The following is a 22,576-nucleotide window of genomic DNA, read 5'->3' as shown; positions in this document are numbered from 1 at the left end:
TTTTCAAAAGACTCATTTTTGAACATTTCTTAGACAATGAATTCGATCACTCCATGTTGCATCCTTAGCTCGTCGTAGTTGGCCACCCTACGCTTTGCTAAGGCGAAGACTTTGTGATCGAATTTATTCTTTAAGAGATGTTCGACTCAAATTTTGAAAATACGTAGGTTATAGTAAAAATTCTCTATAACCTTGGCTCTTGATACCATTTTTCTGTAACACCCCGACTACGGCGGAAACACGAGATGCCACAGAACGACATGGTACAAAAGATTAAATGGAAAACATCATAACTAAAGTCTTAAGATCATCCCAATCAAGAGGTTACATTGTTCAAATTAAATTGTCGATAAACCATTACATAATCCAAATCCAAAACTTAAAAGATAATTGTTTGCATCACAAGCCATCAAGCAACAAACAAATGCAACATCCAGAGGCGGTCCAATAGCTAACTTATGACTCTAAACCTGAAAAGCATGAAGAAAAGAATGTCAACTACGAGAGTTGAGTGAGTTCATAGGTTTTTAACTAACAACATAAAGTATATATATATACATCATAATCAAAAATTTGAGAGTCACCAAAATTTCCATGTATACCTCCAATATAACCTTTGAAAAGCGTATGTTCCACTTACTATAATCAACCGTAATAAAATCGTTATCATATAACCACAAGGGTATAATTCAATTAACTTAGATGAGTAAATGCTTGAGCCACTACTACTACTATTTTTTCAAAGTCCAATAATAAATAAATAAATCTTGCACAATCTGTCAATCAAGTGCCGTAATAATAATAATAATAATGGGTCGTGCCATGGAGACGACCTAAGTAAGGTAGCTAGAACACCCGTGGTCGGACTGGATGTGGAAGTTGTCACAAAGGCAACCAACCTTCCACCGTTACACTAATGGGTGGGTGGACGAAACCTAGTTGCGCAACTAACTAACTACAGGCCTCCATAATCGAAGTAAATAGTAGTGAACCGAAGAAAGCGGTTTGACAGAACTCAAGCTCATCATATAAATCATTTATCATAATGAACATACGAAACATATTCATTTCATAATCATAATATCAAGAATCATTTCATATATATGTAATAATAAAAACAATTTAGCTTATATATCATGCTTTTCACCCCGATAGTTAAAACACATAAAATAGTTTAAAAGGGGGCTATGACTCACTTGATTTGAGAGTGAAAGAGGGCTGATCAAAAGTGAAGTGCGCCTAGTGGTGTCGTCCCACAAGCAAGCCTAAACCATGGTATTCAAAATATACACAACGTAAGTGTGTGTTACATGAACTAGTAAACTAGATCATGAGACGTATGCTAGTAGGCTTGCCTATCTTTGGTTATTACTTAATTATGGAATCAAAGTGCGTTATGATGTTCAAAATGTTTGGTTAAGTTAGAATTGGTGATAAGAGTAGTTCTCGCGTTATACGTTTTTGCGCGTTTATTGGGATTTCGGTAGTTTGGCTTTGATACGCATGATTTCTTTTGTACACTTAGCTTGGTAATATTATTTGACATTAGTACTGTAATATTATGGATATTAAAATATATTTTCTGATTTATATTAATTTCCTTGATTTCTTATTATTTAATTAGTTATTTATTCCATTTATTCATTAATTAATTAAATAATTCCTTATAATTATTTTTAAGTTCTTAAATTGCCTTTAAAATTCATGGATCATTATATTTTGGTTATCTACTGATTTTCAAGTTTTTAAATTTGTAATATTATGATTTATGTATCTATTTAAGCTTTATTATTAATTTATTTAATAATGGTGATTAATTAGTGATTTTAACTTAGTTATTCATTTTTGAAGCATATAAAACTTGGTTCTTTCCTTGTGATTATTTTTCTCCAGTATGTTTGAGATATTTTTATCATTGGTTATGTGAATTTGGCCAAGTCCATGATTTATATAATTTATTATTGATTTAGTTATCCTTTAAATCCCATTTAAATTCATTAAATCATAAAAAAATTTGGAAATCACCACAAGAGTCTTAGTCCAAAAATTCCAGGCCTTTTAGGCAACTTCCATAAATATAAATTTTTATCAATTCAACCTCTCTTGTGTCTTGCTTAAATTGAGGACTTTTCGGTTAAAAATCGTTTACCGAAATAGTGATTTTAGCCTCATTTCTTAGGCTATTAAGGTACTTCAAAATGGATTTTCATTCTAAATTCAATATTCACAGTAAGTTCATCATATTTTGGTGGTTCAAGTCGTGATGGTGGTGGTGGTGTGATATGTGCAATTTAGTGCGTTCGGTTAGTGGTTATCTGACCCGAAAAGACGATTTTTGAGCTTATTCTTGCCATGCATCAAATGACTTGAGTTTTATACTTTTAATATGTCATATTTTTCCAGTATGTTCATCATATTTTCATGGTCATAAAGTTATGGTGCATGTGTGTGCTCAAAATGCAATTTTACAAGCTTTCGGTTTACGATTTCAAGCATATTTTAACTTGTTTAGTTCCAAACTCATATTTTTGACATTATACTAATTTTTCTAGAATATTAACAATAATATTAACATATTTTTTACTTATGACAAGTCTAGCTTCATCTCATAATCCAACAACAAATCCAACCTTCTTATATCTAGCATGCATGTACTTAAATCAACACTTTTTAACATAAATCTTTATCCATCAAATATCCATCAACATAAAAATATATTTTTATGAAATATTCCAGAAATGTATGTATAAATATTATATAAAATATGTTCATCCTTTTATATAAAAAGTTACTTTACAAACTATCAACACATATCTACCTTTTTGATGCTAACTTTTCTAGATCTAACTTCTTAACAACAAAATCCATATTTTTATAAAATTTCCAGAAATATAATCTTTATGATATATATAAATATCACCATTTTTCAAAGGAAAAATCACATCAAGAACTATTAAACATATATCCACACTTTTGGGTCTTAACTAGTTGAATCATTAGATTTTTCTTCATAGATCTAACATGCATGAGCATGAGAAGAAAGATCCTATTAACTTTGCCCTCATTAAGTGTATATTTGAAATAAAACATACAGAAAACATAATCTTTTGATGAAACCTTTTTAATATGAACATAAACAAGATTAAACAAGTAAAGAGATGAAGATATATACCCTTGAAGAACAAGTTTTTGTTGAAGAAAAAGTGCAGATTTTCATGACCCAAAAAGCCACCAATAACCCTTGTTTCAACCTCAAAACAACCCTTAAACCTTAGCCTAATCAAACCCTTGCTTCACCTAACTTAAACCCTTATTATTAACAAGTGTTTAGATGGATTTTAGCTTTGTTTCACCCTTGTTCTTGGCTGGCCGAAATGAAGAAAGAAAGAGGGAGAAAAAGAGTTTTTCTTGAGAGAATAATGACTAGTGTGTGAAGAAAGTGAAGAGTGTGTTTTTGTTGGGAGTTTCAAGAGTGATTGTGTGAGAAATAAGAATTCAAAAGTAGAGTGTGTGTGGTCTAAGGGGGGGGGGGGACGGCCAAAGGGTAATGAAGGGTTTTTTTCTATATTTTTTTTTTGTTTAATGTAATGTAAGAGTGTAGGAGTATAAATATATAAGTTGTATATATATATATATGTTTGTTTTATAAGTGTAATGTTAGTTAAATGTAAGAAAATGGTTGTGTTAGGTCAAAAATCGACTAAGTATAATTTGTTCAAAATAGTTGAAGCTCAGTAAAGAAAGCTTGCTCAGGATTCTGAAGTCATTCAGAATATAGCTCACTGAAGCTTCACTTCAGATTCAGAATCAACCAACACTAAAGACGTTCAGACGGAAGTCAAAGACTGAAGACTGAGGAAGAAGATCATCTCAGAAGCAGAGCTCAGAGAAGATCTTACCTGAAGTTGAATCTGAAGAGGCTCAGTGAAAAAGTACTTACAACACTTTTTCACTGATTACAAGGAAAGTCTTTTTGCAGCTTTAACTACCTTTACCCGGTTAATTACTATCAACCTGGGATTGGGAAGTTTTAGCAAAAAGGTTGGGAATAAAGCATGTCAAGTCACATCAAGAAACTTACATACTTTACCTTAAACAAGCATGTTATGGATTTGTCCCACGAATCCATCCAACCATATTTAGTACGGCATATTGCCATGTCATCAGGACATGTTTGCCTATAAGTATAAGACTTCTCACACTTGCAATATTGCTTGGAACTTTGGCAATTGCAACGTGTGATATTACTCTAAGTATTCTTACGAGTAATTCCTCGTTACATATATCATTTGTATTTCTGGGTTGTTTAGATACTTTCACAAGTGTGATTATCTTTGTTCCGCAACAACCCTTGTATTTTGTTTATAAACAATAAATGAAATACATTGAAAAGTACATCTCGACTCATTGCCATAATACTTGATTATATTTAGTAACTTATATAGTTTCAACCAATTATACTTTATTACTCTTATCCATTATCTGGATCGTAATTCTAACTAGTCCTATCTAGTTTCGATTTACTTGCCAGTCGGGTTACTTGATATAACTTGAGATCATTATTGTCTAACTTTATATCTTGTTATATCTTGATCTCGTATACATCTTGTTAGGTGGACTTACATTTGGTATCAGAGCCTCTCAGGTTAAATCATTAAGTTGTTATACCTGTTTTGGTCCTACAAGATATCTGGAACCGAACAACCAAACCCTAACCCAAATGCCAATATGAATCAAAATCCACCACCTCCACTACCAGCTCAACCCAGTGTTCATGTTCACTTTCCAAACAATCCGGTACCTAAATTTAATGGAAATAGTGACACATTCATTACTTGGAAGGCATGTATGCTCAAGTACATCGCTGATGTTGAAAGACACTTGACCACCATTCTTGTTGAAGGTCCTTATGTTCCCATGAATGCATCAACTGTTGTCTTTAATCAAGATGGGACCCCTAGGTTAACACCTAAAGAGAAAGATCATTGGTCAGAAGAAGATCATCGTTTGGCTGACCTAGACTCTAAATTACAAAACATGATTCTCTTTGCTGTCCCAGAAAGTTTGAAACCCACTCTTGTCTTACTTGATGTTGATGCATGTTGATATGACAACAACAACTTGGATTTGATATGTCGTTTAGATTGAGACATTATGTTAATTTATGTCATATCTATATATGTAATTGATAGATTATGGACTTTATGTTTTAGTAATGATCGATTACATGTTTTGGTGTTATATATATGTGTGTTATGTATGATGTTTGTTGTGTGATATACAAGTACAAACATAATATGTGTTAGGATTCCTTAATATGAAATACTTAGGAATATAACTAAGTCCTGTATCTAACGAAGATAAGGTATATCTTCGTTAGAGGCAAACGAAGATAAACTTCGTTTGGTACAAACGAAGATTAACTTCGTTACATGGGCTGGGCAGCTAAGTTCGTAAGAACAAAGCCCAGCAAGCCCAGTTCGACTCTAAACATATATATACGAATGAATACTCTAAAATAAGTAACACATTCGACATACAAGTACACCAGACACCTAAGTTCGTTCTATATCTTATAGAAACGAAGATAGCATAATACGGCTGATTATTTACTTGATAATTAGCGATATACCCATTTACTAATCAAACTAGTTATCTCGTGAGGATTCCGCACTCACGATATAATCATAGACGATCTCGAGAGCGATCTGTAGCTATCGAGGGATTCACAAGTGGTATCAGAGCCAATCGATTTCTTATCGAAGGTTCGAGATCGTTTTGTTTGATTCTTTTCTCTGAAAATCAACCTCCCGATACCCTTACTGTCGCTAACTTCGTTTTCTCAAACGAATTTAGCAAACGAACTTAACCTCATCTTCGTTTCGAGTTCTTCCAACGTTTTTAGCTTTATTTTCGTTAAGTTCCTTCAAACGAATTTCAAGTTATCTTCGTTACTCTCACCTTACGGATTTAGCATTATCTTCGTTTCTTTCATTCAAACGAAGATAATTCTATCTTCGTTTCCCTCCTGCAAAACGAAGTTAATCCTATCTTCGTTTTTCTCATTCAAACGAATTTAAGATCTATCTTCGTTCAGTGCAGAAATTTACGAAATGGCTTCCTCGTCAACCAACACTGCTGTTGCTCAATACCTGAATTCTCTTGTCTATCATGATCATCTCGTTGGACGTACTAATTCTCCACCGAAGTTAGTTTCATTGGCTGACTTCTGGGCGTGGAGAGGTCGATTTGAAGATTATATTCAACGAGAAGATTTGAATATGTGGATTATGATCACTGAAGGATATGAATGGCCAACTCTTACTGTAAACGGTGTTACAACTAATTACAAGGTAGGAGAGTTAAAAGGTGAAGAAAAATCCTTGTATGTTGTTGAAGTTAAGGCTCTTTCTACTCTTAGGATGTGCATTCCTCAAGAATTAGTGCACTTGTTTCCTAAACAGGAGTACAAGACTTCAAAGCAATTGTTTGATGCTATTGAAGCTCACTGTGAAGGTGATCCATTATTGAAGCAAAATAGAGTTAAGATGCTTAAGAAACAATTTGATTGCTTTAATGCTACCAAGTACGAACTAGTTGAGGATCTTATCTTGAGATTTCAACATCTTCTTGCTGAGTTAGCCTATTTTGATCTTAAGTATACTCCTACTGAGATAGTGGATAAATTCTTGGATGGTTTGCCGAAAGCTTATAAAGAATTTCGTCATGGATTGTGATGTGCGAAATCTAGTCTTAAATTTATGAACACGATTTACCGAATAATACTGATAACCACACACTCACAGGCAGTGTACCTGATCTTATGCAGTATAGTTAAAACTGGTAAGCCGAGATCGTTCGCGAGGACTTAAACAAGAATTTGTAAAAACGTTTAATGATTCAAGTAAAATGGGGGTTTTGTGGCCGAATTGCCACGATGCAAGTAGTTAGTTGAAAATTAGTAATCCCAAAGGATTAATCGAAAAAGAGATTGTAGTTTAAAACAAGAATTTAAAAGTCACCCATCTTGATTTCGCTCAACATAATGTTAGGATTGCACATTTGATGAAGTTCAAATTCAATTTAGTGATTTAATGACCGAGACTCAAATTAATCGTTAACCCCGTACCCGTCAAGTTAACTACTTATTCGACTCTCTTGTATAAACTAGTTTCGTTATTAAGATCGGTACCCCGAGACGCCTTTTTAACAATTTTGTATAACTTCCCTAGTTAAACAATTGTTTTGGTCATTTCAGATAACAATTTTGCCTATCGATTGTACCCAACCGTCAACCCGTTAATTCTTATCAAATATTGACTACCCTCTACCGTACCCGTCATAGAACCAAATGCTTCTAGCTAAGCAATCAAAATAACTTTTACCCAAATCCTAGTCGTCACTAAAAAATGAGCACAAATTATCCGCAATCAATAATTGAATAACAAAGAATTAATAGATTAAGTTCATGACAAAATGTTAAATCAAATCACTTGAATTAATAAATATTGTGCAATCCCTACATAATGTCTCACTCCATCAAGATGGATGAAAAGGTGATTAGCCACTCATATTGAAATACAAATAACAAATCAGAATGAAGGAATTCATCGTTACCGAGTACAAAGAATTGAACGGAAATAACGAGAATAATCCAATCGTAATATCGATCTTCAAAGATGAGAAATCTGATCAAAAGTCTCCTCAAAGGGTCTACAAAACGGCTGGAAAATGTAACATAGGGTTTTGGAATGAAAAACAAGCTATTTATATGTTTCCCAAAAATTAAGTGCAGAATCGAACTTAAGCTGCTGCGCAGCTCCCTTTGACCGCAGTTGACTTCTTGACTTTTATTGACTTTGCTGGAAACCCACTAGACGAGCTGCTGCGCAGCTTACTAAGCTGTTGCGCAGCTTCGACCCCCTGTTTTACAGCTGCTACGCAGCTTGGATCTTCTGTTTTATAGCTGCTGCGCAGCTTGTCTTGATTCCAGGTTTGACTTTCGTTGACTTTCACCAAACTTCATCCAAACGACCCGGAAATCATCCGTAAGCACTTATTTCACTCCAAGAATGTCGTTTTCTTCCGAAATACGCTCAAGTATCTGCTACTAACCTGAAACACTAACAAATACCATAAACGCAACAAATGTATACAAAACGACTCATTAAACATGCTAACTTAACTATATAAACCGTGGGAAATGGGTATAAAATACGACATATCAAATCCCCCCACACTTAAGCTTTGCTTGTCCTCACGCAAATCCAAACTTTAAATGAAACATTCCTTGACAATCACATTATCAAACAAGTGACAGGTATCAAAAAGCAGCAACACCAAGCATGTCAATTGACAAAAGGCGGGTGAAGCAGTTTTAATCTTAAATGAAAACTCGAAATGTTTGACAATACCTGAACAATCCGTAAGCCACGATAATCAACTAAGCATACATGAAACAAACGATCCTACCAATATCATTCTACTCCAATAACTTACTTTCGGGGTTGAATATATGAAGAATCACTCATAGCTCAGTTGTGATGTATACTTTTTACCATAGGCTTGATCTAGGATCGTCACTCCACCATTAAGGCACAAGGATCAAGTACATTGTCAAAATAGGCATAAAGGGTGGTTGTATATTCAAACTAAGGCTATGTATTTACGGGTATTTACAATGGAAATGGGAAGTTATAGGTTACAAGTGAATGATAAGGAACAAAAGTATAAGATATATGTGAGAAATGTACAGAATAGTCTAACCAATCCCAAACCACTGATTGCCAACACACTACCAACCTATAAGATGCTATCCCGCGAACACACCTTTAAGTATCAAGCAAAACCCGACACCATTGTGGTGTATCAACCTCAAACAACTTATTATCAACCAAATCTTCCGTAAATAATGATACAACACCTTTCTAGACATTTGAAAATGAGAAATACCTACTAGTAGCCCAAGTTCTTCCTTTTTTTTTATATTCTGTTTTTCATGTTCTTTATTCTTTTGAACCATTTTTACTCTACTAGTAAATATTCTCTTACAATGATGAACATGTCTATAACTCTTCACTTTCTTTGTTTGAACAATTCAAGACAATCTTCAATAACTTAACCCGTTTATGTATTCTCGTAGACAAGAATATTCCACACATCAACCCAATAAAAATCTCCCAAACCATTCTACTCTACCATCTCTGTTGACGACATTGATTCAGTAAAGAGTGTGTTTGAGGGTGAGGTGATTCATTTTAGATGTGGGGGTTTGAACAGGCATATGACCATTGCTGAATTTGGGGTGTGCACGGGAATGTATACTAGGGAAATGCTAGATGATCCTTTTTTTTGTAACCTTTTGAAGCATGCTGCTAGGACCACCACAGGGTTTCCTCAGGGATCGGGGGATGCGCGAGACTATTATACTCGCATCTCCGGTGGTAAGACTTGGAAATCAGTTTGTGGGGCAAACACAATTAAGTCACCCCTTTTGAGATTGCTCCATAAGATGCTTGTTCACTTTTTTGTCCAGCGGACTCACCACCCGGACAAATTGTATGTTGAGGATTTGTGGCTAATGAGGATTTTGCATAAGGGAAATCATGTGATGACAGCTTGTCCTCCGTATGTGCTTGCTAAGCACATGGGAACAAAGGGGGTGAAGGACTCGGGGTTGGTTTGTGGCCACTTTGTCACAAAAATTGTTCAACATTTTCAGCTGGAAGATGATAGGGCAAATGTAGGCTTTAATTTGAATTGGAAAATTATGAAAGCCTTTACCTTTACTGAACTGACTCGTTTTGGTTTGCTTCGCCCGAGAAAGAGCAGGAATGAGCGTTACCAATTGATTGCTATGATGAAGGTGACCAGGGGGAAGATGAAGAGGATGATCAAGAGGCCAGTGATGATGATGAGGAGATGGCTGATGCACCTGAGCAGCAGCCCGAGCCTGCACGACGCCCTAAGCGTCGGGCCACCACTTCTACCGCAGGAGCATCTTCTTCATTCATAGCTCCTGAAGGCTCGTTCGATCTTTCTCCTCTACAGGGTCTAGTTAATCAGATGTTGACATCCCAGCAGCAGTTCCAGAATGATATGGCTGGATTCCAGACGAGGATGGATGATTTTCGACATTAAGTGGGCGATGATTTGACCTATATTCGTTCTAGTTTGGGGAGAGTGGTTTATGACTCTCGACGTTATCAGCCTATGCTAGAGGCACAGTTTACCGGCCAGGAGTATCATCCGCCCACAGTCATTCCAGCATATGATCCGCCGAGTATTTTTATTCCTCAGCAGCGGGTTGGTGCTGGTTTTTACTTTCCACCGGAACGCCAGTTCGAGATGCCTCCTCGCCACGATCCTGGTACATTAGGGCCCGATATGCCGGTCCGTTTTGGTAATTATGCAGGTACCTATGCAGGGACGAATGCCGGAGAGACAGGCGCTGCGGAACCTACTTTTGCTGAGCAGGTTGTTGGATCTTTATTTGATGTTGGTAACATTCCTGGTTACCGTCCTTACCCACCTCATCCACCTCAGTGATCTACTTTTGGGATGACGATGCTTGTATCAATTATGTGAACATTTCCATTTTCCGTACTTTATTTTATTTTCTTGGTTGGCTTGTATCCACCCTGCGGGGTGATGGACATCGTATTTTATTTCCATTTCCATTGAATAATTAGGGTAGGATGATGGCATGCTTAACGCTATTATGATTATTCTGTTGCTTTTGCTGTGTGTTTATGTGTGACAGCAAGGTTGTGATATGCATATGCTGGCAGTAAGTTCAGCGCCATATTTGATTGGTATGTTTGTTGCACACATAACTCTCGCACCTTTCGTTTTGGTACACGTTGTTTATCCCGCCAACCAAAGTTTCCTTCCTATGTCGGAAGTGCCATTTGTGCCACGGGGTCGATAACTTGTTTCAAAACGAAATGTGTCCTTATTCCGGTATGTGCTCTTATTCTTGCTATGTCGCTTACCCCTATTTCCTGTTGTTTGACCGATCTGGACATTGAGGGCATTGTCCATCTTAAGTGTGGGGGGGGGGTGGCAAATTGGTTTAAGCTACCGGGTATATCACTTTTGTTGTTTTGTCATTTTGATTTCTATCGGTTTTGTTGATATGTCCCTCTCGTAGGCCTTTGGATTTTATCTAGGGGTATGAGTTTCTATTTTGAACTCTTAACTGTGATGTGCATGTTTGAAACTGGTGCTATCAATTTGGCGAAATAATAGAAGTTGATATGATTTTTAAACTTGAGTTGAACTTGTCCTTGTGGTGAATTGCTTTTGACACTTAATTCATTATTTATTAAACAATTTTACTACCAAATTTTTCCTTGACAAAAAATTTTAATTGGCGAAGTGTGTTCTGAACGGTTATTTGGCTAGTCCTTCGGGATTGATAACATTACTTGCATGCTTATATATATCCAAAACACCAAATTGTGAGGTTTCATCCTGTCATATATAGTTGTTCAGGTGACGGTTTTGGTTTGTTTGCCTCGTAAATACGTCCCTCTCTTAGGCTCTTGGATTTATTCGGGAGTAAGGGTATTCATTTTTGATGCCTTGCACTAGGATGTGCGTGTTTCAGGTATTTCTAAGCCATTTCCGGGTTCTTTTCTTGATAAGAGTGTGCTGGTGATGTGTTGATTCTAGAACTTGGCCTGGTGATCGTGACAAGTACATTGGATGATGAATGGGCATTTAGGTTTGACCATACTTTTTCTTTCTTTCGTTTCTTTTTCTTTTCTTTTGTATCTCTATAATCACCTATACAACCTTATACACATACCTATACTTGTATATATACACATTTCCCTTTTCTTTGTAAACCTCAGATAATCTTAACACATATACATTCCTTGTAATTTAGCTGTTCACCCTTGTATAAATCACCCTTTTCATGTAAATTCACCTAATTACACTTTACTATAAAAGAAGTGCCATCCGACTTAAACAATTCCACATAACCAGATGGATAGACATGTTTGATCACAAAGGGGCCGGTCCACCTAGATGTCAACTTGGGTTGCTTGAACTTGTACTTGGAAAGGAACAACAAGACCTTATCTCCGGCTTTAAAATCCTTCTTTCTAAGCCTACGGTCATGCCACACTTTAGTTCGTTCCTTGTACAACAAGGAGTTATCATAAGCATACAACCTAAGTTCATCTAGTTCATTTAATTGCATAGATCTCAGCTCACCAGCCTCAACTAGGTCCATGTTACAATTCTTGAGCGCCCAAAAGGCTTTATGCTCAATTTCGATAGGAAGATGACAAGTCTTGCCATAAAGCAACCGAAATGGGGTAGTCCCAATTGGTGTCTTGTAGGCGGTCCTAAATGCCCATAGAGCATCATCAAGCTTGGTGGACCAAGACTTCGGATTATCTCCTACGGTCTTCTCAAGAATTCTCTTTAGTGCCCGATTCGTGTTTTCAACTTGGCCACTCGTTTGCGGGTGGTATGAGGTTGAAAAACGGTGATTTACACCGTACCTCTTAAGCACCTTAGCGAGTTGGTGATTCGCGAAATGACTTCCGCGGTCACTGATTAAGGCCTTAGGCACACCAAACCTACAGAAAAGCTTTTTCAAGAAATGAATGACCACACGTGCATCATTCGTTGGCAAGGCTTTCGCCTCGGCCCATTTTGAAACATAATCAACGGCAACAAGGATATATAAATTCCTATTCGATGGGAGAAAAGGTCCCATAAAGTCTATGCCCCAAACATCAAAAACTTCACATACCTGAATAAAGTTTTGCGGCATTTCATCTCGTTTGGAAATATTACCTTGCCGCTGACACACATCACAAACCTCTACCAAGGTTTGTGCTTCCTTGAACACGGTTGGCCAAAAGAAACCCGCATCATAAACTTTCTTACCAGTGACGGATGCTCCATAGTGTCCACCAGTTGGCCCATGGTGACAAGCATCGAGAATCTGGCGTGTCTCATCATCGGCTACACACCTCCTTATCATCCCATCTGCACAAATTTTAAACAAAAATGGATTTTCCCAAAAGTAATGTTTGGCCTCGGTATGAAGTTTCCTCCGTTCTTGCTTTGACATATCTTCCGGAATTACACCTGAACTGAGATAGTTAGCAATATCGGCGAACCAAGGACCTGTTTCAATCTTCATCAAAAACTCATCAGGAAAATCATCATTAATATCATGCTCTTGTAACTCCTCACGGTGAGGGTTTTCGAGCCTACTAAGATGGTCAGCTGCTACATTCTCTGCCCCCTTTTTGTCTTTAATTTCAATGTCGAATTCTTGCAAAAGCAAGACCCAACGAATCAAACGAGGCTTAGCATCTTGTTTCGTGAACAAGTACCTTAGGGCAGAGTGGTTAGTGTAGACAATTGTCTTGTTAAGGACCAAGTAGGGATGGAATTTATCAAAAGCATACACCACAGCTAACAACTCTTTCTCAGTAACGGTGTAATTCTGTTGAGCTGGGTTCAAAGTCTTGCTAGCATACGAAATAGGGCGGAAATGCTTATCCTCCCTTTGGCCTAAAACGGCCCCTAAGGCATAATCGCTAGCGTCACACATCAACTCGAATGGTAAGGACCAATCGGGTGGAGTCATAATAGGGGCATTGGTCAAACTCCCTTTAAGCAAGTTGAATGCATCAAGACAGTCTTTATCAAAAACAAACGGGACATCCTTCTCTAACAACTTAGTCATGGGTCTAGTGATTTTAGAAAAATCTTTAATAAACCTCCGGTAAAACCCGGCATGACCAAGGAAGCTTCTAACCGACTTAACATTTGTAGGTGGAGGTAATTTGCTTATTACATCAATTTTAGCTTTGTCTACCTCTAACCCTTCTCTAGAAACTTTATGTCCCAAAACAATACCCTCCTTAACCATAAAATGACATTTCTCCCAATTCAAAACCAAGTGTGCCCGCTCACACCTTTCCAACATTTTGTCAAGACTCTTCAAACAACATTCAAATGAACTACCAAACACAGAAAAATCATCCATAAAGACTTCCATGGAAGTTTCTAACATATCCTGAAAGATGGCATTCATGCAACGTTGGAAAGTACCGGGTGCATTACAAAGACCGAAAGGCATCCTCCTATAGGCATAAGTGCCATAGGGACAAGTAAAGGTGGTCTTCTCTTGGTCTTTCGGGTCTATGGGTATTTGGAAATACCCAGAAAACCCGTCTAAAAAGCAGAAATACTCGTTTCCGGCGAGCCGTTCGAGCATTTGGTCAATGAATGGTAAAGGGAAATGATCTTTGCGGGTCGCTTCATTTAATTTCCGATAATCGATGCATACCCTCCACCCCGTGACAGTTCTTGTGGGAATTAACTCATTTTTGTCATTTACAACAACAGTCATCCCACCCTTTTTCGGTATACAATGTACCGGACTCACCCATGAACTATCAGAGATGGGGAATATGATTCCCGCATCTAACAATTTCAAAACCTCTTTTTTAACAACATCCTTCATATTTGGATTCAATCTCCGTTGTCTTTGCACAACAGGTTTAACATCATCGACAAAGTTAATTGTGTGCTTACAAAATTCTGGACTTATACCCGGGATGTCGGAAATCTTCCATGCAAAGGCCTTTTTATGGGCCTTCAACACGGTAATAAGTCTAGACTTTTCATCCTCCATCAAAGAAGATGAGATAACAACCGGAAGAAGAGATGTACCTTCCAAATATGCATACTCCAGGTGATCCGGAAGTGGCTTAAGTTCCAAATCGGTGGGAGGACTCTCAACCGATGTAGGCACTTGGATACTTCCATCATTATTGATTTCTTCGAAAGGTTCATCCTCCGGTGGAGTTTCATCAACATTAAGAGCCATGATTTCATGCATCATTTCTTCTACCCACTCATGCTCTTCTTCACTACAAGCTAACACTGCTTGTCCATCTTCCATATCCAAGTAGTCCATAAGCTCCTTTTCCAAAGCATCTTCCTCCTCTATCACATCGATCCTGAAACACGATTCATCACATGAGTATGGATGCTTAAGAGCTTTATCAACATTAAACATAACCCGGTCATTACCGACACCTAAGGAAATTTCCTTAGCCTTGACTCGGATGATGGCATCCGCGGTCATGAGGAATGGTCGGCCCAAAATTAGAGGCACATTGATGTTCGCCTCCATTTCCAAAATAACAAAATCCACCGGGAATATCAAATGAACCACCTTAATCTGCAAATTTTCCGCTATCCCCATGGGATATTGGAAAGATCTATCCGCGAGCCTAATGCTTATACGGGTTGGGGTCAATGCACCAAGAGACAACTTTTTATAAACTGAATAAGGCATTAGATTGATGCTGGCCCCAAGATCGGCCAATGCCTTGTATAACTCAAGACCAAAAGAACAAGAAATAAGAAAACTCCCTGGATCATCAAGCTTAGGGGGTATCTCGTTCTTTATTATTGCTGAAACTTCGGCACTCATGACTGCTGTCTTATCTTCTTGAAGTTTCTTCCTATCCGAAATGAGATCTTTGAGAAATTTTGCATAGTTGGGCATACCTGCAAGGAGATCAACTAATGGAACAGTAATGTTAACATTCTGAATTAGATCAACGAACTTCTTGAAGTTCTCCTTTATCTTCCCTTGCTTCAACCGTTGAGGGTAAGGCACCTTCGGTTTGTAAGGCTTCACGGGAGGTGCCTCAACAGTAGGTTTCTCAACTTTCTTAGATGGAATGGCCGGGATTGGCTCCATCTCGATCTCTTCATCAACCGCAACTTCTGGTTCAACCTGCACAAGAGGAGTAACAACATTAGGTGAAACATTTGCAGAGTCATAAGAGTTACCTGCTCTTGTTGTGATTGCGTTGACTTGCTCATTTCTTGCATTCGGATGGTTGTATTTAGCTCCAGATCCTTGGCTATTTTGTTGAGGTTTCGGGTTCTGCTGAGTGTTGCTCGGTAGGGTACCGGGCTGCCTGCTTGAGTTTCCTAGCCTTTCCAACCTTGCTTCAATATCCTGAAACGTTGCTTGAGTACTCTTCGAACTTTGCTCAAGCTTATTTGCCAACCCATCCAACCTAGTAGTCATAGCGTCCCATTGAGAGGCCATCTTCTCACTGGTAGCTTTCTGAGCGCCTACCAAATCCTTCATGATGTCTCTCAATTCCGAATTCGCATTTTGCTGACTGTTGAACCTGCTAAACCTGCTTCCAACAAAACCAGAATTATTAGCATTAAAATTGGACGAAGGATAAGAAGTACCTGATGACCGATTTTGATAACCGGTACCCTGACTGAAGTTCCCTTGCTGATTCTGGACATAGTTAACTTCCTGAGCTGGCTTATCCGGACAATCTTCTGAATAATGCATGTCCCCACAGTAGTCACAACCATCAGCAATCACCTTGACATCCCTTTCAATGCTTTTGAATCTCACGTCTTGGTTGTCAAACCTCTCGTTCATCTGCTTCGTGAGGGCTTTGACTTCAGCAACCAAGCTTGATTCTTCACTACTCTCCAACTTTGCTACAGTCTTTCCACTAGTTCTCTTACTTACAACCTCATCACGATCAGAGAACTCTTTGGCCATATCATCCAAGATTTTGTATCCTTCAGCTGGGGTGACATTGTTCAAACTACCTCCAAATGCCCCGGCTAATTCCCTTCTAGTTCTCTTTAATAACCCATCATAGAAGATTTCAACCACTGCTTTCGTGTTCAAATTGTTTCCTGGGCAATTCCTGATCATCTCCTTATATCGTTTCCAGGCATCTACTACATTTTCCCCTGGATCTTGAGTGAATGATCGGATCTTATTCTCCAACTGTCTCTGAGTCCTTATAGAGTAGAACTCATCAATGAACCCAACACGAAGCTCATCCCAAGTGGTGTACAGATCATCTGGCTGCTCCTTTAACCATGCTTTAGCTCCTCCACATAAAGTGAGTGGAAAAAGCTCAAGCTTCACATTGTCATCTTGGTTCGCGCCATAGTGATAGAACCTACAAATCTTCTCGAACCTTTCCAAATGCCCATATGGATCATTATTCGTAACCCCATCGAACTTCTCCTCCTCCACACTTTTCAAATGACTTCCTTTAAGAGAAAAGTTTACTCCGGTGGTTGGAAGGCGAATAGGAGTGCCCCTATTTGTGGGGATATTTCTCCTACGGTCACCGTAAAAACGGTTATTGGGGTTTTCCGGCTCTCTATCACCCATTCTCCTGGCTCTGACTGGTTGAGTTGGCTGAGGATTTTCTCTAGGAATCTCGGTTAAATCCTGTTGATCAGTTTTATCCTGATTATCTTCTTCCCCTGAACTATCACCAGTTTTGAACAACCCACTACCTTCGGAGAATCTAGGACTTGAGCGCACCTCGGACGTTGAACCTTTCTTTGAGTAATATTGATCCAAGTCTACGTCCGGGTGGTCACGGTTTTCGGTGTTAGAGTTTATATTTCCGGTGTTTGAGGGCTCCGTGTTGTCTGATCTGAGTAAGCGTCGTCTGGCTTTCCCTGGATTAGATTGAGGACTAAGCAAAGGTCTGCCAGAGGCTCTTGTGTTCATCAACCACAAAGCACCTGTACAAACACCACAAGTAAAACCGTTAACCGCACCAGAAACTACAAAGTAAAACTAAAACAGAAATAAAATCTATCTATTAAAACAAATAACTTCCTTACAATTGAATGCAAGGAAGGGTCGAATCACAAAACTAAACAACTACTTAATTCAAGTCCCCGGCAGCGGCGCCAAAAACTTGATGTGCGAAATCTAGTCTTAAATTTATGAACACAATTTACCGAATAATACTGATAACCACACACTCACAGGCAGTGTACCTGATCTTATGCAGTATAGTTAAAACTGGTAAGCCGAGATCGTTCGCAAGGACTTAAACAAGCATTTGTAAAAACGTATAATGATTCAAGTAAAATGGGGGTTTTGTGGCCGAATTGACACGATGCAAGTAGTTAGTTGAAAATTAGTAATCCCAAAGGATTAATCGAAAAAGAGATTGTAGTTTAAAACAAGAATTTAAAAGTCACCCATCTTGATTTCGCTCAACATAATGTTAGGATTGCACATTTGATGAAGTTCAAATTCAATTTAGTGATTTAATGACCGAGACTCAAATTAATCGTTAACCCCGTACCCGTCAAGTTAACTACTTATTCGACTCTCTTGTATAAACTAGTTTCGTTATTAAGATCGGTACCCCGAGACGCCTTTTTAACAATTTTGTATAACTTCCCTAGTTAAACAATTGTTTTGGTCATTTCAGATAACAATTTTGCCTATCGATTGTACCCAACCGTCAACCCGTTAATTCTTATCAAATATTGACTACCCTCTACCGTACCCGTCATAGAACCAAATGCTTCTAGCTAAGCAATCAAAATAACTTTTACCCAAATCCTAGTCGTCACTAAAAAATGAGCACAAATTATCCGCAATCAATAATTGAATAACAAAGAATTAATAGATTAAGTTCATGACAAAATGTTAAATCAAATCACTTGAATTAATAAATATTGTGCAATCCCTACATAATGTCTCACTCCATCAAGATGGATGAAAAAGTGATTAGCCACTCATATTGAAATACAAATAACAAATCAGAATGAAGGAATTCATCGTTACCGAGTACAAAGAATTGAACGGAAATAACGAGAATAATCCAATCGTAATATCGATCTTCAAAGATGAGAAATCTGATCAAAAGTCTCCTCAAAGGGTCTACAAAACGGCTGGAAAATGTAACATAGGGTTTTGGAATGAAAAACAAGCTATTTATATGCTTCCCAAAAATTAAGTGCAGAATCGAACTTAAGCTGCTGCGTAGCTCCCTTTGAACGCAGTTGACTTCTTGACTTTTATTGACTTTGCTGGAAACCCACTAGACGAGTTGCTGCGCAGCTTACTAAGCTGCTGCGCAGCTTCGGCCCCCTGTTTTACAGCTGCTGCGCAGCTTGGATCTTCTGTTTTATAGCTGCTGCGCAGCTTGTCTTGATTCCAGGTTTGACTTTCGTTGACTTTCACCAAACTTCATCCAAACGACCCGGAAATCATCCGTAAGCACTTATTTCACTCCAAGAATGTCGTTTTCTTCCGAAATACGCTCAAGTATCTGCTACTAACCTGAAACACTAACAAATACCATAAACGCAACAAATGTATACAAAACGACTCATTAAACATGCTAACTTAACTATATAAACCGTGGGAAATGGGTATAAAATACGACATATCAGATTGCAAGAAAGAGCTGATTATGCATCTCTTCGTATAGATGGTGTTATATCCACATTAAGAAACAGAGAAATGAAGGATAAGGCAAAGGATCTCCAAGACAACTTCACACAAGATCCATCTCTTTATCATGCCACTATGAAGAATCCTACAGCTGATATTAATGCATTCTTTTCTGGGGTTGGTTCTTCTGGCACGAAAGAGGTTCCTAATTGTGTTATGGATGGAGATGATTCTGCAGGTTTCATGGCTTCTGATGCTGGTTTCAAGGCTCGAAAGACAAATGAGAATGCCAAGCCAGGAAATATGTCGTTTGGTAACATTTCATCTACTTCTGCTGGTTACAAGTCTATGCCTATGGATATGAAATCTGCTAAGGGAAGGATGAATGTTTTTGCCGCAATGTGTGCTGCACATGAAGCTTTTGTTGCAGGGAGGATCACAGATCCAGCACTCATTGATGAAGATTATGACCAAATAGATCCAGATGATGTTGAAGAAATGGATCTGAAATGAAATTTGGCGATGATCACCAGGAGAGTGCAACGGTTTATGCAACGAACAGGTTGACAGCTTACTGGGGGTACTCAGGGCTTTGACAAGTCAAAGGTTAAGTGCTATAATTGCGATGGCTTTGGACATTTTGCCAAAGAATGTCAATGACCAAAGAGAGATGTCAACATTACCCCTACCCGTCAAGATAGAGGTGGTAATCGTCCTTTTAATCCGAATGCAAGTAGAGCTCTCTTGTTGACTGATGATACTACTGGAAATAGCAATGACAAGGCTATCGTAGCTGCTCAACCTGATGGTTCTTATGTCTGGAATCTTCCACAAGATGAGACTAATAATGCTTATTTGGCCAAAATAGTTGATGATATGGCTCAAATAGCAGATTCTGTTGAGGATTTCTTGGACACCTCAGTTTACCACAGTGATGAGCATCTGTATGAAAATGCTCAAAGCTCGAACTTGGAATCTTCTACTCAGGTATATGACACTGATTCTGAGTCGGATGAAGAGGTTGAGGTTGCTGATACGAAAGATTCTGGAGAGGTGAACGCTGCTGAGACCAAAGACAATTCTGCTACTGAAAAGGTTGAAAAGACGATTGAAGAGCAGATGAAGGAGTATGAAATTTCAGCAGGCATGAGTGTGGATGACTTTGTCGCGTACATGGCAGACTGCAAAGAAGCAGATCAACAGGTATCTTACTCTCTTCGTACTATTGTTCATGTTTGCAAAATTGTTAATCGAATGTTTGATGAAATTGAACAAAAGAATGAACTAATTAAGCATTTAGAATCTGTTGTTAATGTTGCTCATGAAGAAAGAGATAAATTGATTAAAAAAGATTTAACTGTCACTGATAGAGAAAAAATTTTAAAGGATAGGATTAAATCTTTAGAGTCTGACATTAATGCTATAAAAGACAAAGTTAAACATGCTGTGGCTGTAGAAAGAGTAGGTGGTGAAGCTATGCATTATTAGCTAAGAAGTGTTCTACTATTGAGAAAGAACTGGCTGATGCTAGAATAGAAATAGTGGACTTACAAGCTAAGGTTGATTCAGCTAGACATGATGAGCTTTTGATGCATATGCAAAAATTTGGGGACTCTCCATCTAAGAGTTCTGACTCTGCTAAGGTTTCTTACAATAGCATGCCTCCTCCTTTCAACAATAATTATACTCCTATAGAACCTAATATCCCGGAAGTCCTACTTCAACCTAGTGTTGATGTTGGTAAATCTCAAGACTCGTCTCCTAAGCCTACTTTGACTGAGGAGACAGCAGCGTCTAAAGGAGTTTCTTCTCAACCTACCAAGGAAGAGAAATTGAAAGGTGTCGTCCTAGATTCGTCCACTTCTTATGGTCAAAAAGACAGTATTACTCACTTTACACTTCGTAAGAGTAGTAGGGTCTACACTGAGTTAGAATTTCCGTTATCATCTATTGACCCTAAGAGGATTGATAAAGTCTGGGATGTTGATATTAAGGATATGAAGCGATTAAGTCAGTTGCGTCAAACTCCTTTACCTAAGCAGTCTAGGGATAGTCAATTTGAAGATGAATTAGTTGTTAATGTCGAAGCAACTAAGGCTTTGAAGCATATCTTAATGCCTGCTCGAAAGAAGTCCCCAAGTAAGTCTAGGATATCACCGACCAAACGAGACCATAAGGATCCTAGTAAAACAAGTAAATCAGTGGACAATAGTGAATCTGTAAGTACCAATAATAAGGTAGATACAAAGAAAAAAACTAAGGTCCTCTCTTGCTTTGCTTGTCATGAAAAAGGTCATGTTTACAGTGTATGTCCTAATCGACCTCGGAGATTGGGTTCTCCTTCAAAGGTTTCCACCTCGGAAGGAAAAAGGGGGTTGGGTAATGATAAACAAGTTTATAAGACTAAAGAAGTTCAATCTTCCACAAAACCGTTTACTATACCTCAACGACGTGAATCTCCACCAAAAGGTTCTTCTCCTGTGGGACAAAGATTCACTACCCTCAGTGGGAGTTCGAGTCGGTCACAAACATCTCCAAGTCGTAATTCATTTTATAACCGACTTCACTCGAATGTTAGACCCTCTTTTGGCCTTCATTCCCCAAGACCTTCTCCAACGAGCGGTCAGACGTCTTCTTCCGTGAGAAGACAAGTTGAGAATCAAGTCACACCCACGGCTTCTAGCAATGGATATTGGACTGAACTGATTCTCCAGGATGAGAAGGGACGACCCAAACCTATGAAGGTTTGGGTCCCCAATGATAACTAATATTTCTCATTTTATGTGCAGGGAGTTCCTAGGAAACCTATTCATTTGTGGTACCTTGACAGTGGATGCTCCAGGCACATGACAGGGGACAAGAAGCTCTTGTCCAATTATACTGGTATAAATGGGTCATATGTTAGTTTTGCTGGTTCCAAGGGCGGCAACATCACCGGTCAAGGAGATGTCGTCAATGGACAACTAACTCTAGAAAGAGTTAACTATGTGGAACAACTTACTCACATTCTAATGAGTGTCTCACAGATCTTTAATAAGGGCAACAATGTTCATTTCACAGAAAAGGAGGCATACATCTTGAAGCCGGGTTTTGTTATTCCAGAAGAATGGATTATGCTCAAAGCTCCTAGGAAGAGAGACATCTATGGTTTAATTTTAGGTGTTGATAATCCAAAGGAGCCCCTTTGTTTGTTGAGCAAGGCAAATGAGTCTGAATCTCTCCTATGGCATCGTAGAATGGGACATATCAACTTTCGGAAGATGAATGAACTTATCAGTCTTGGGTTAGTTGATGGTGTGCCTGTTAAGAAGTTTGGGA

General features: G+C 38.2%; 1 pseudogene; it reads right to left on the bottom strand.

Annotated features, from left to right (window-relative positions):
• Positions 1–16,750, bottom strand: part of LOC122579425 — a 142,245-nt pseudogene extending 125,495 nt beyond the window's left edge.
• Between the last annotated feature and the right edge of the window lie 5,826 nt (positions 16,751–22,576).

Source organism: Erigeron canadensis, chromosome 1, assembly GCF_010389155.1.
Source record: "Erigeron canadensis isolate Cc75 chromosome 1, C_canadensis_v1, whole genome shotgun sequence".
Classification (NCBI taxonomy): domain Eukaryota; kingdom Viridiplantae; phylum Streptophyta; class Magnoliopsida; order Asterales; family Asteraceae; genus Erigeron; species Erigeron canadensis.
Note: the sequence above shows the minus strand (reverse complement) of the source record. Positions and strands in the feature narration are given on the sequence as shown.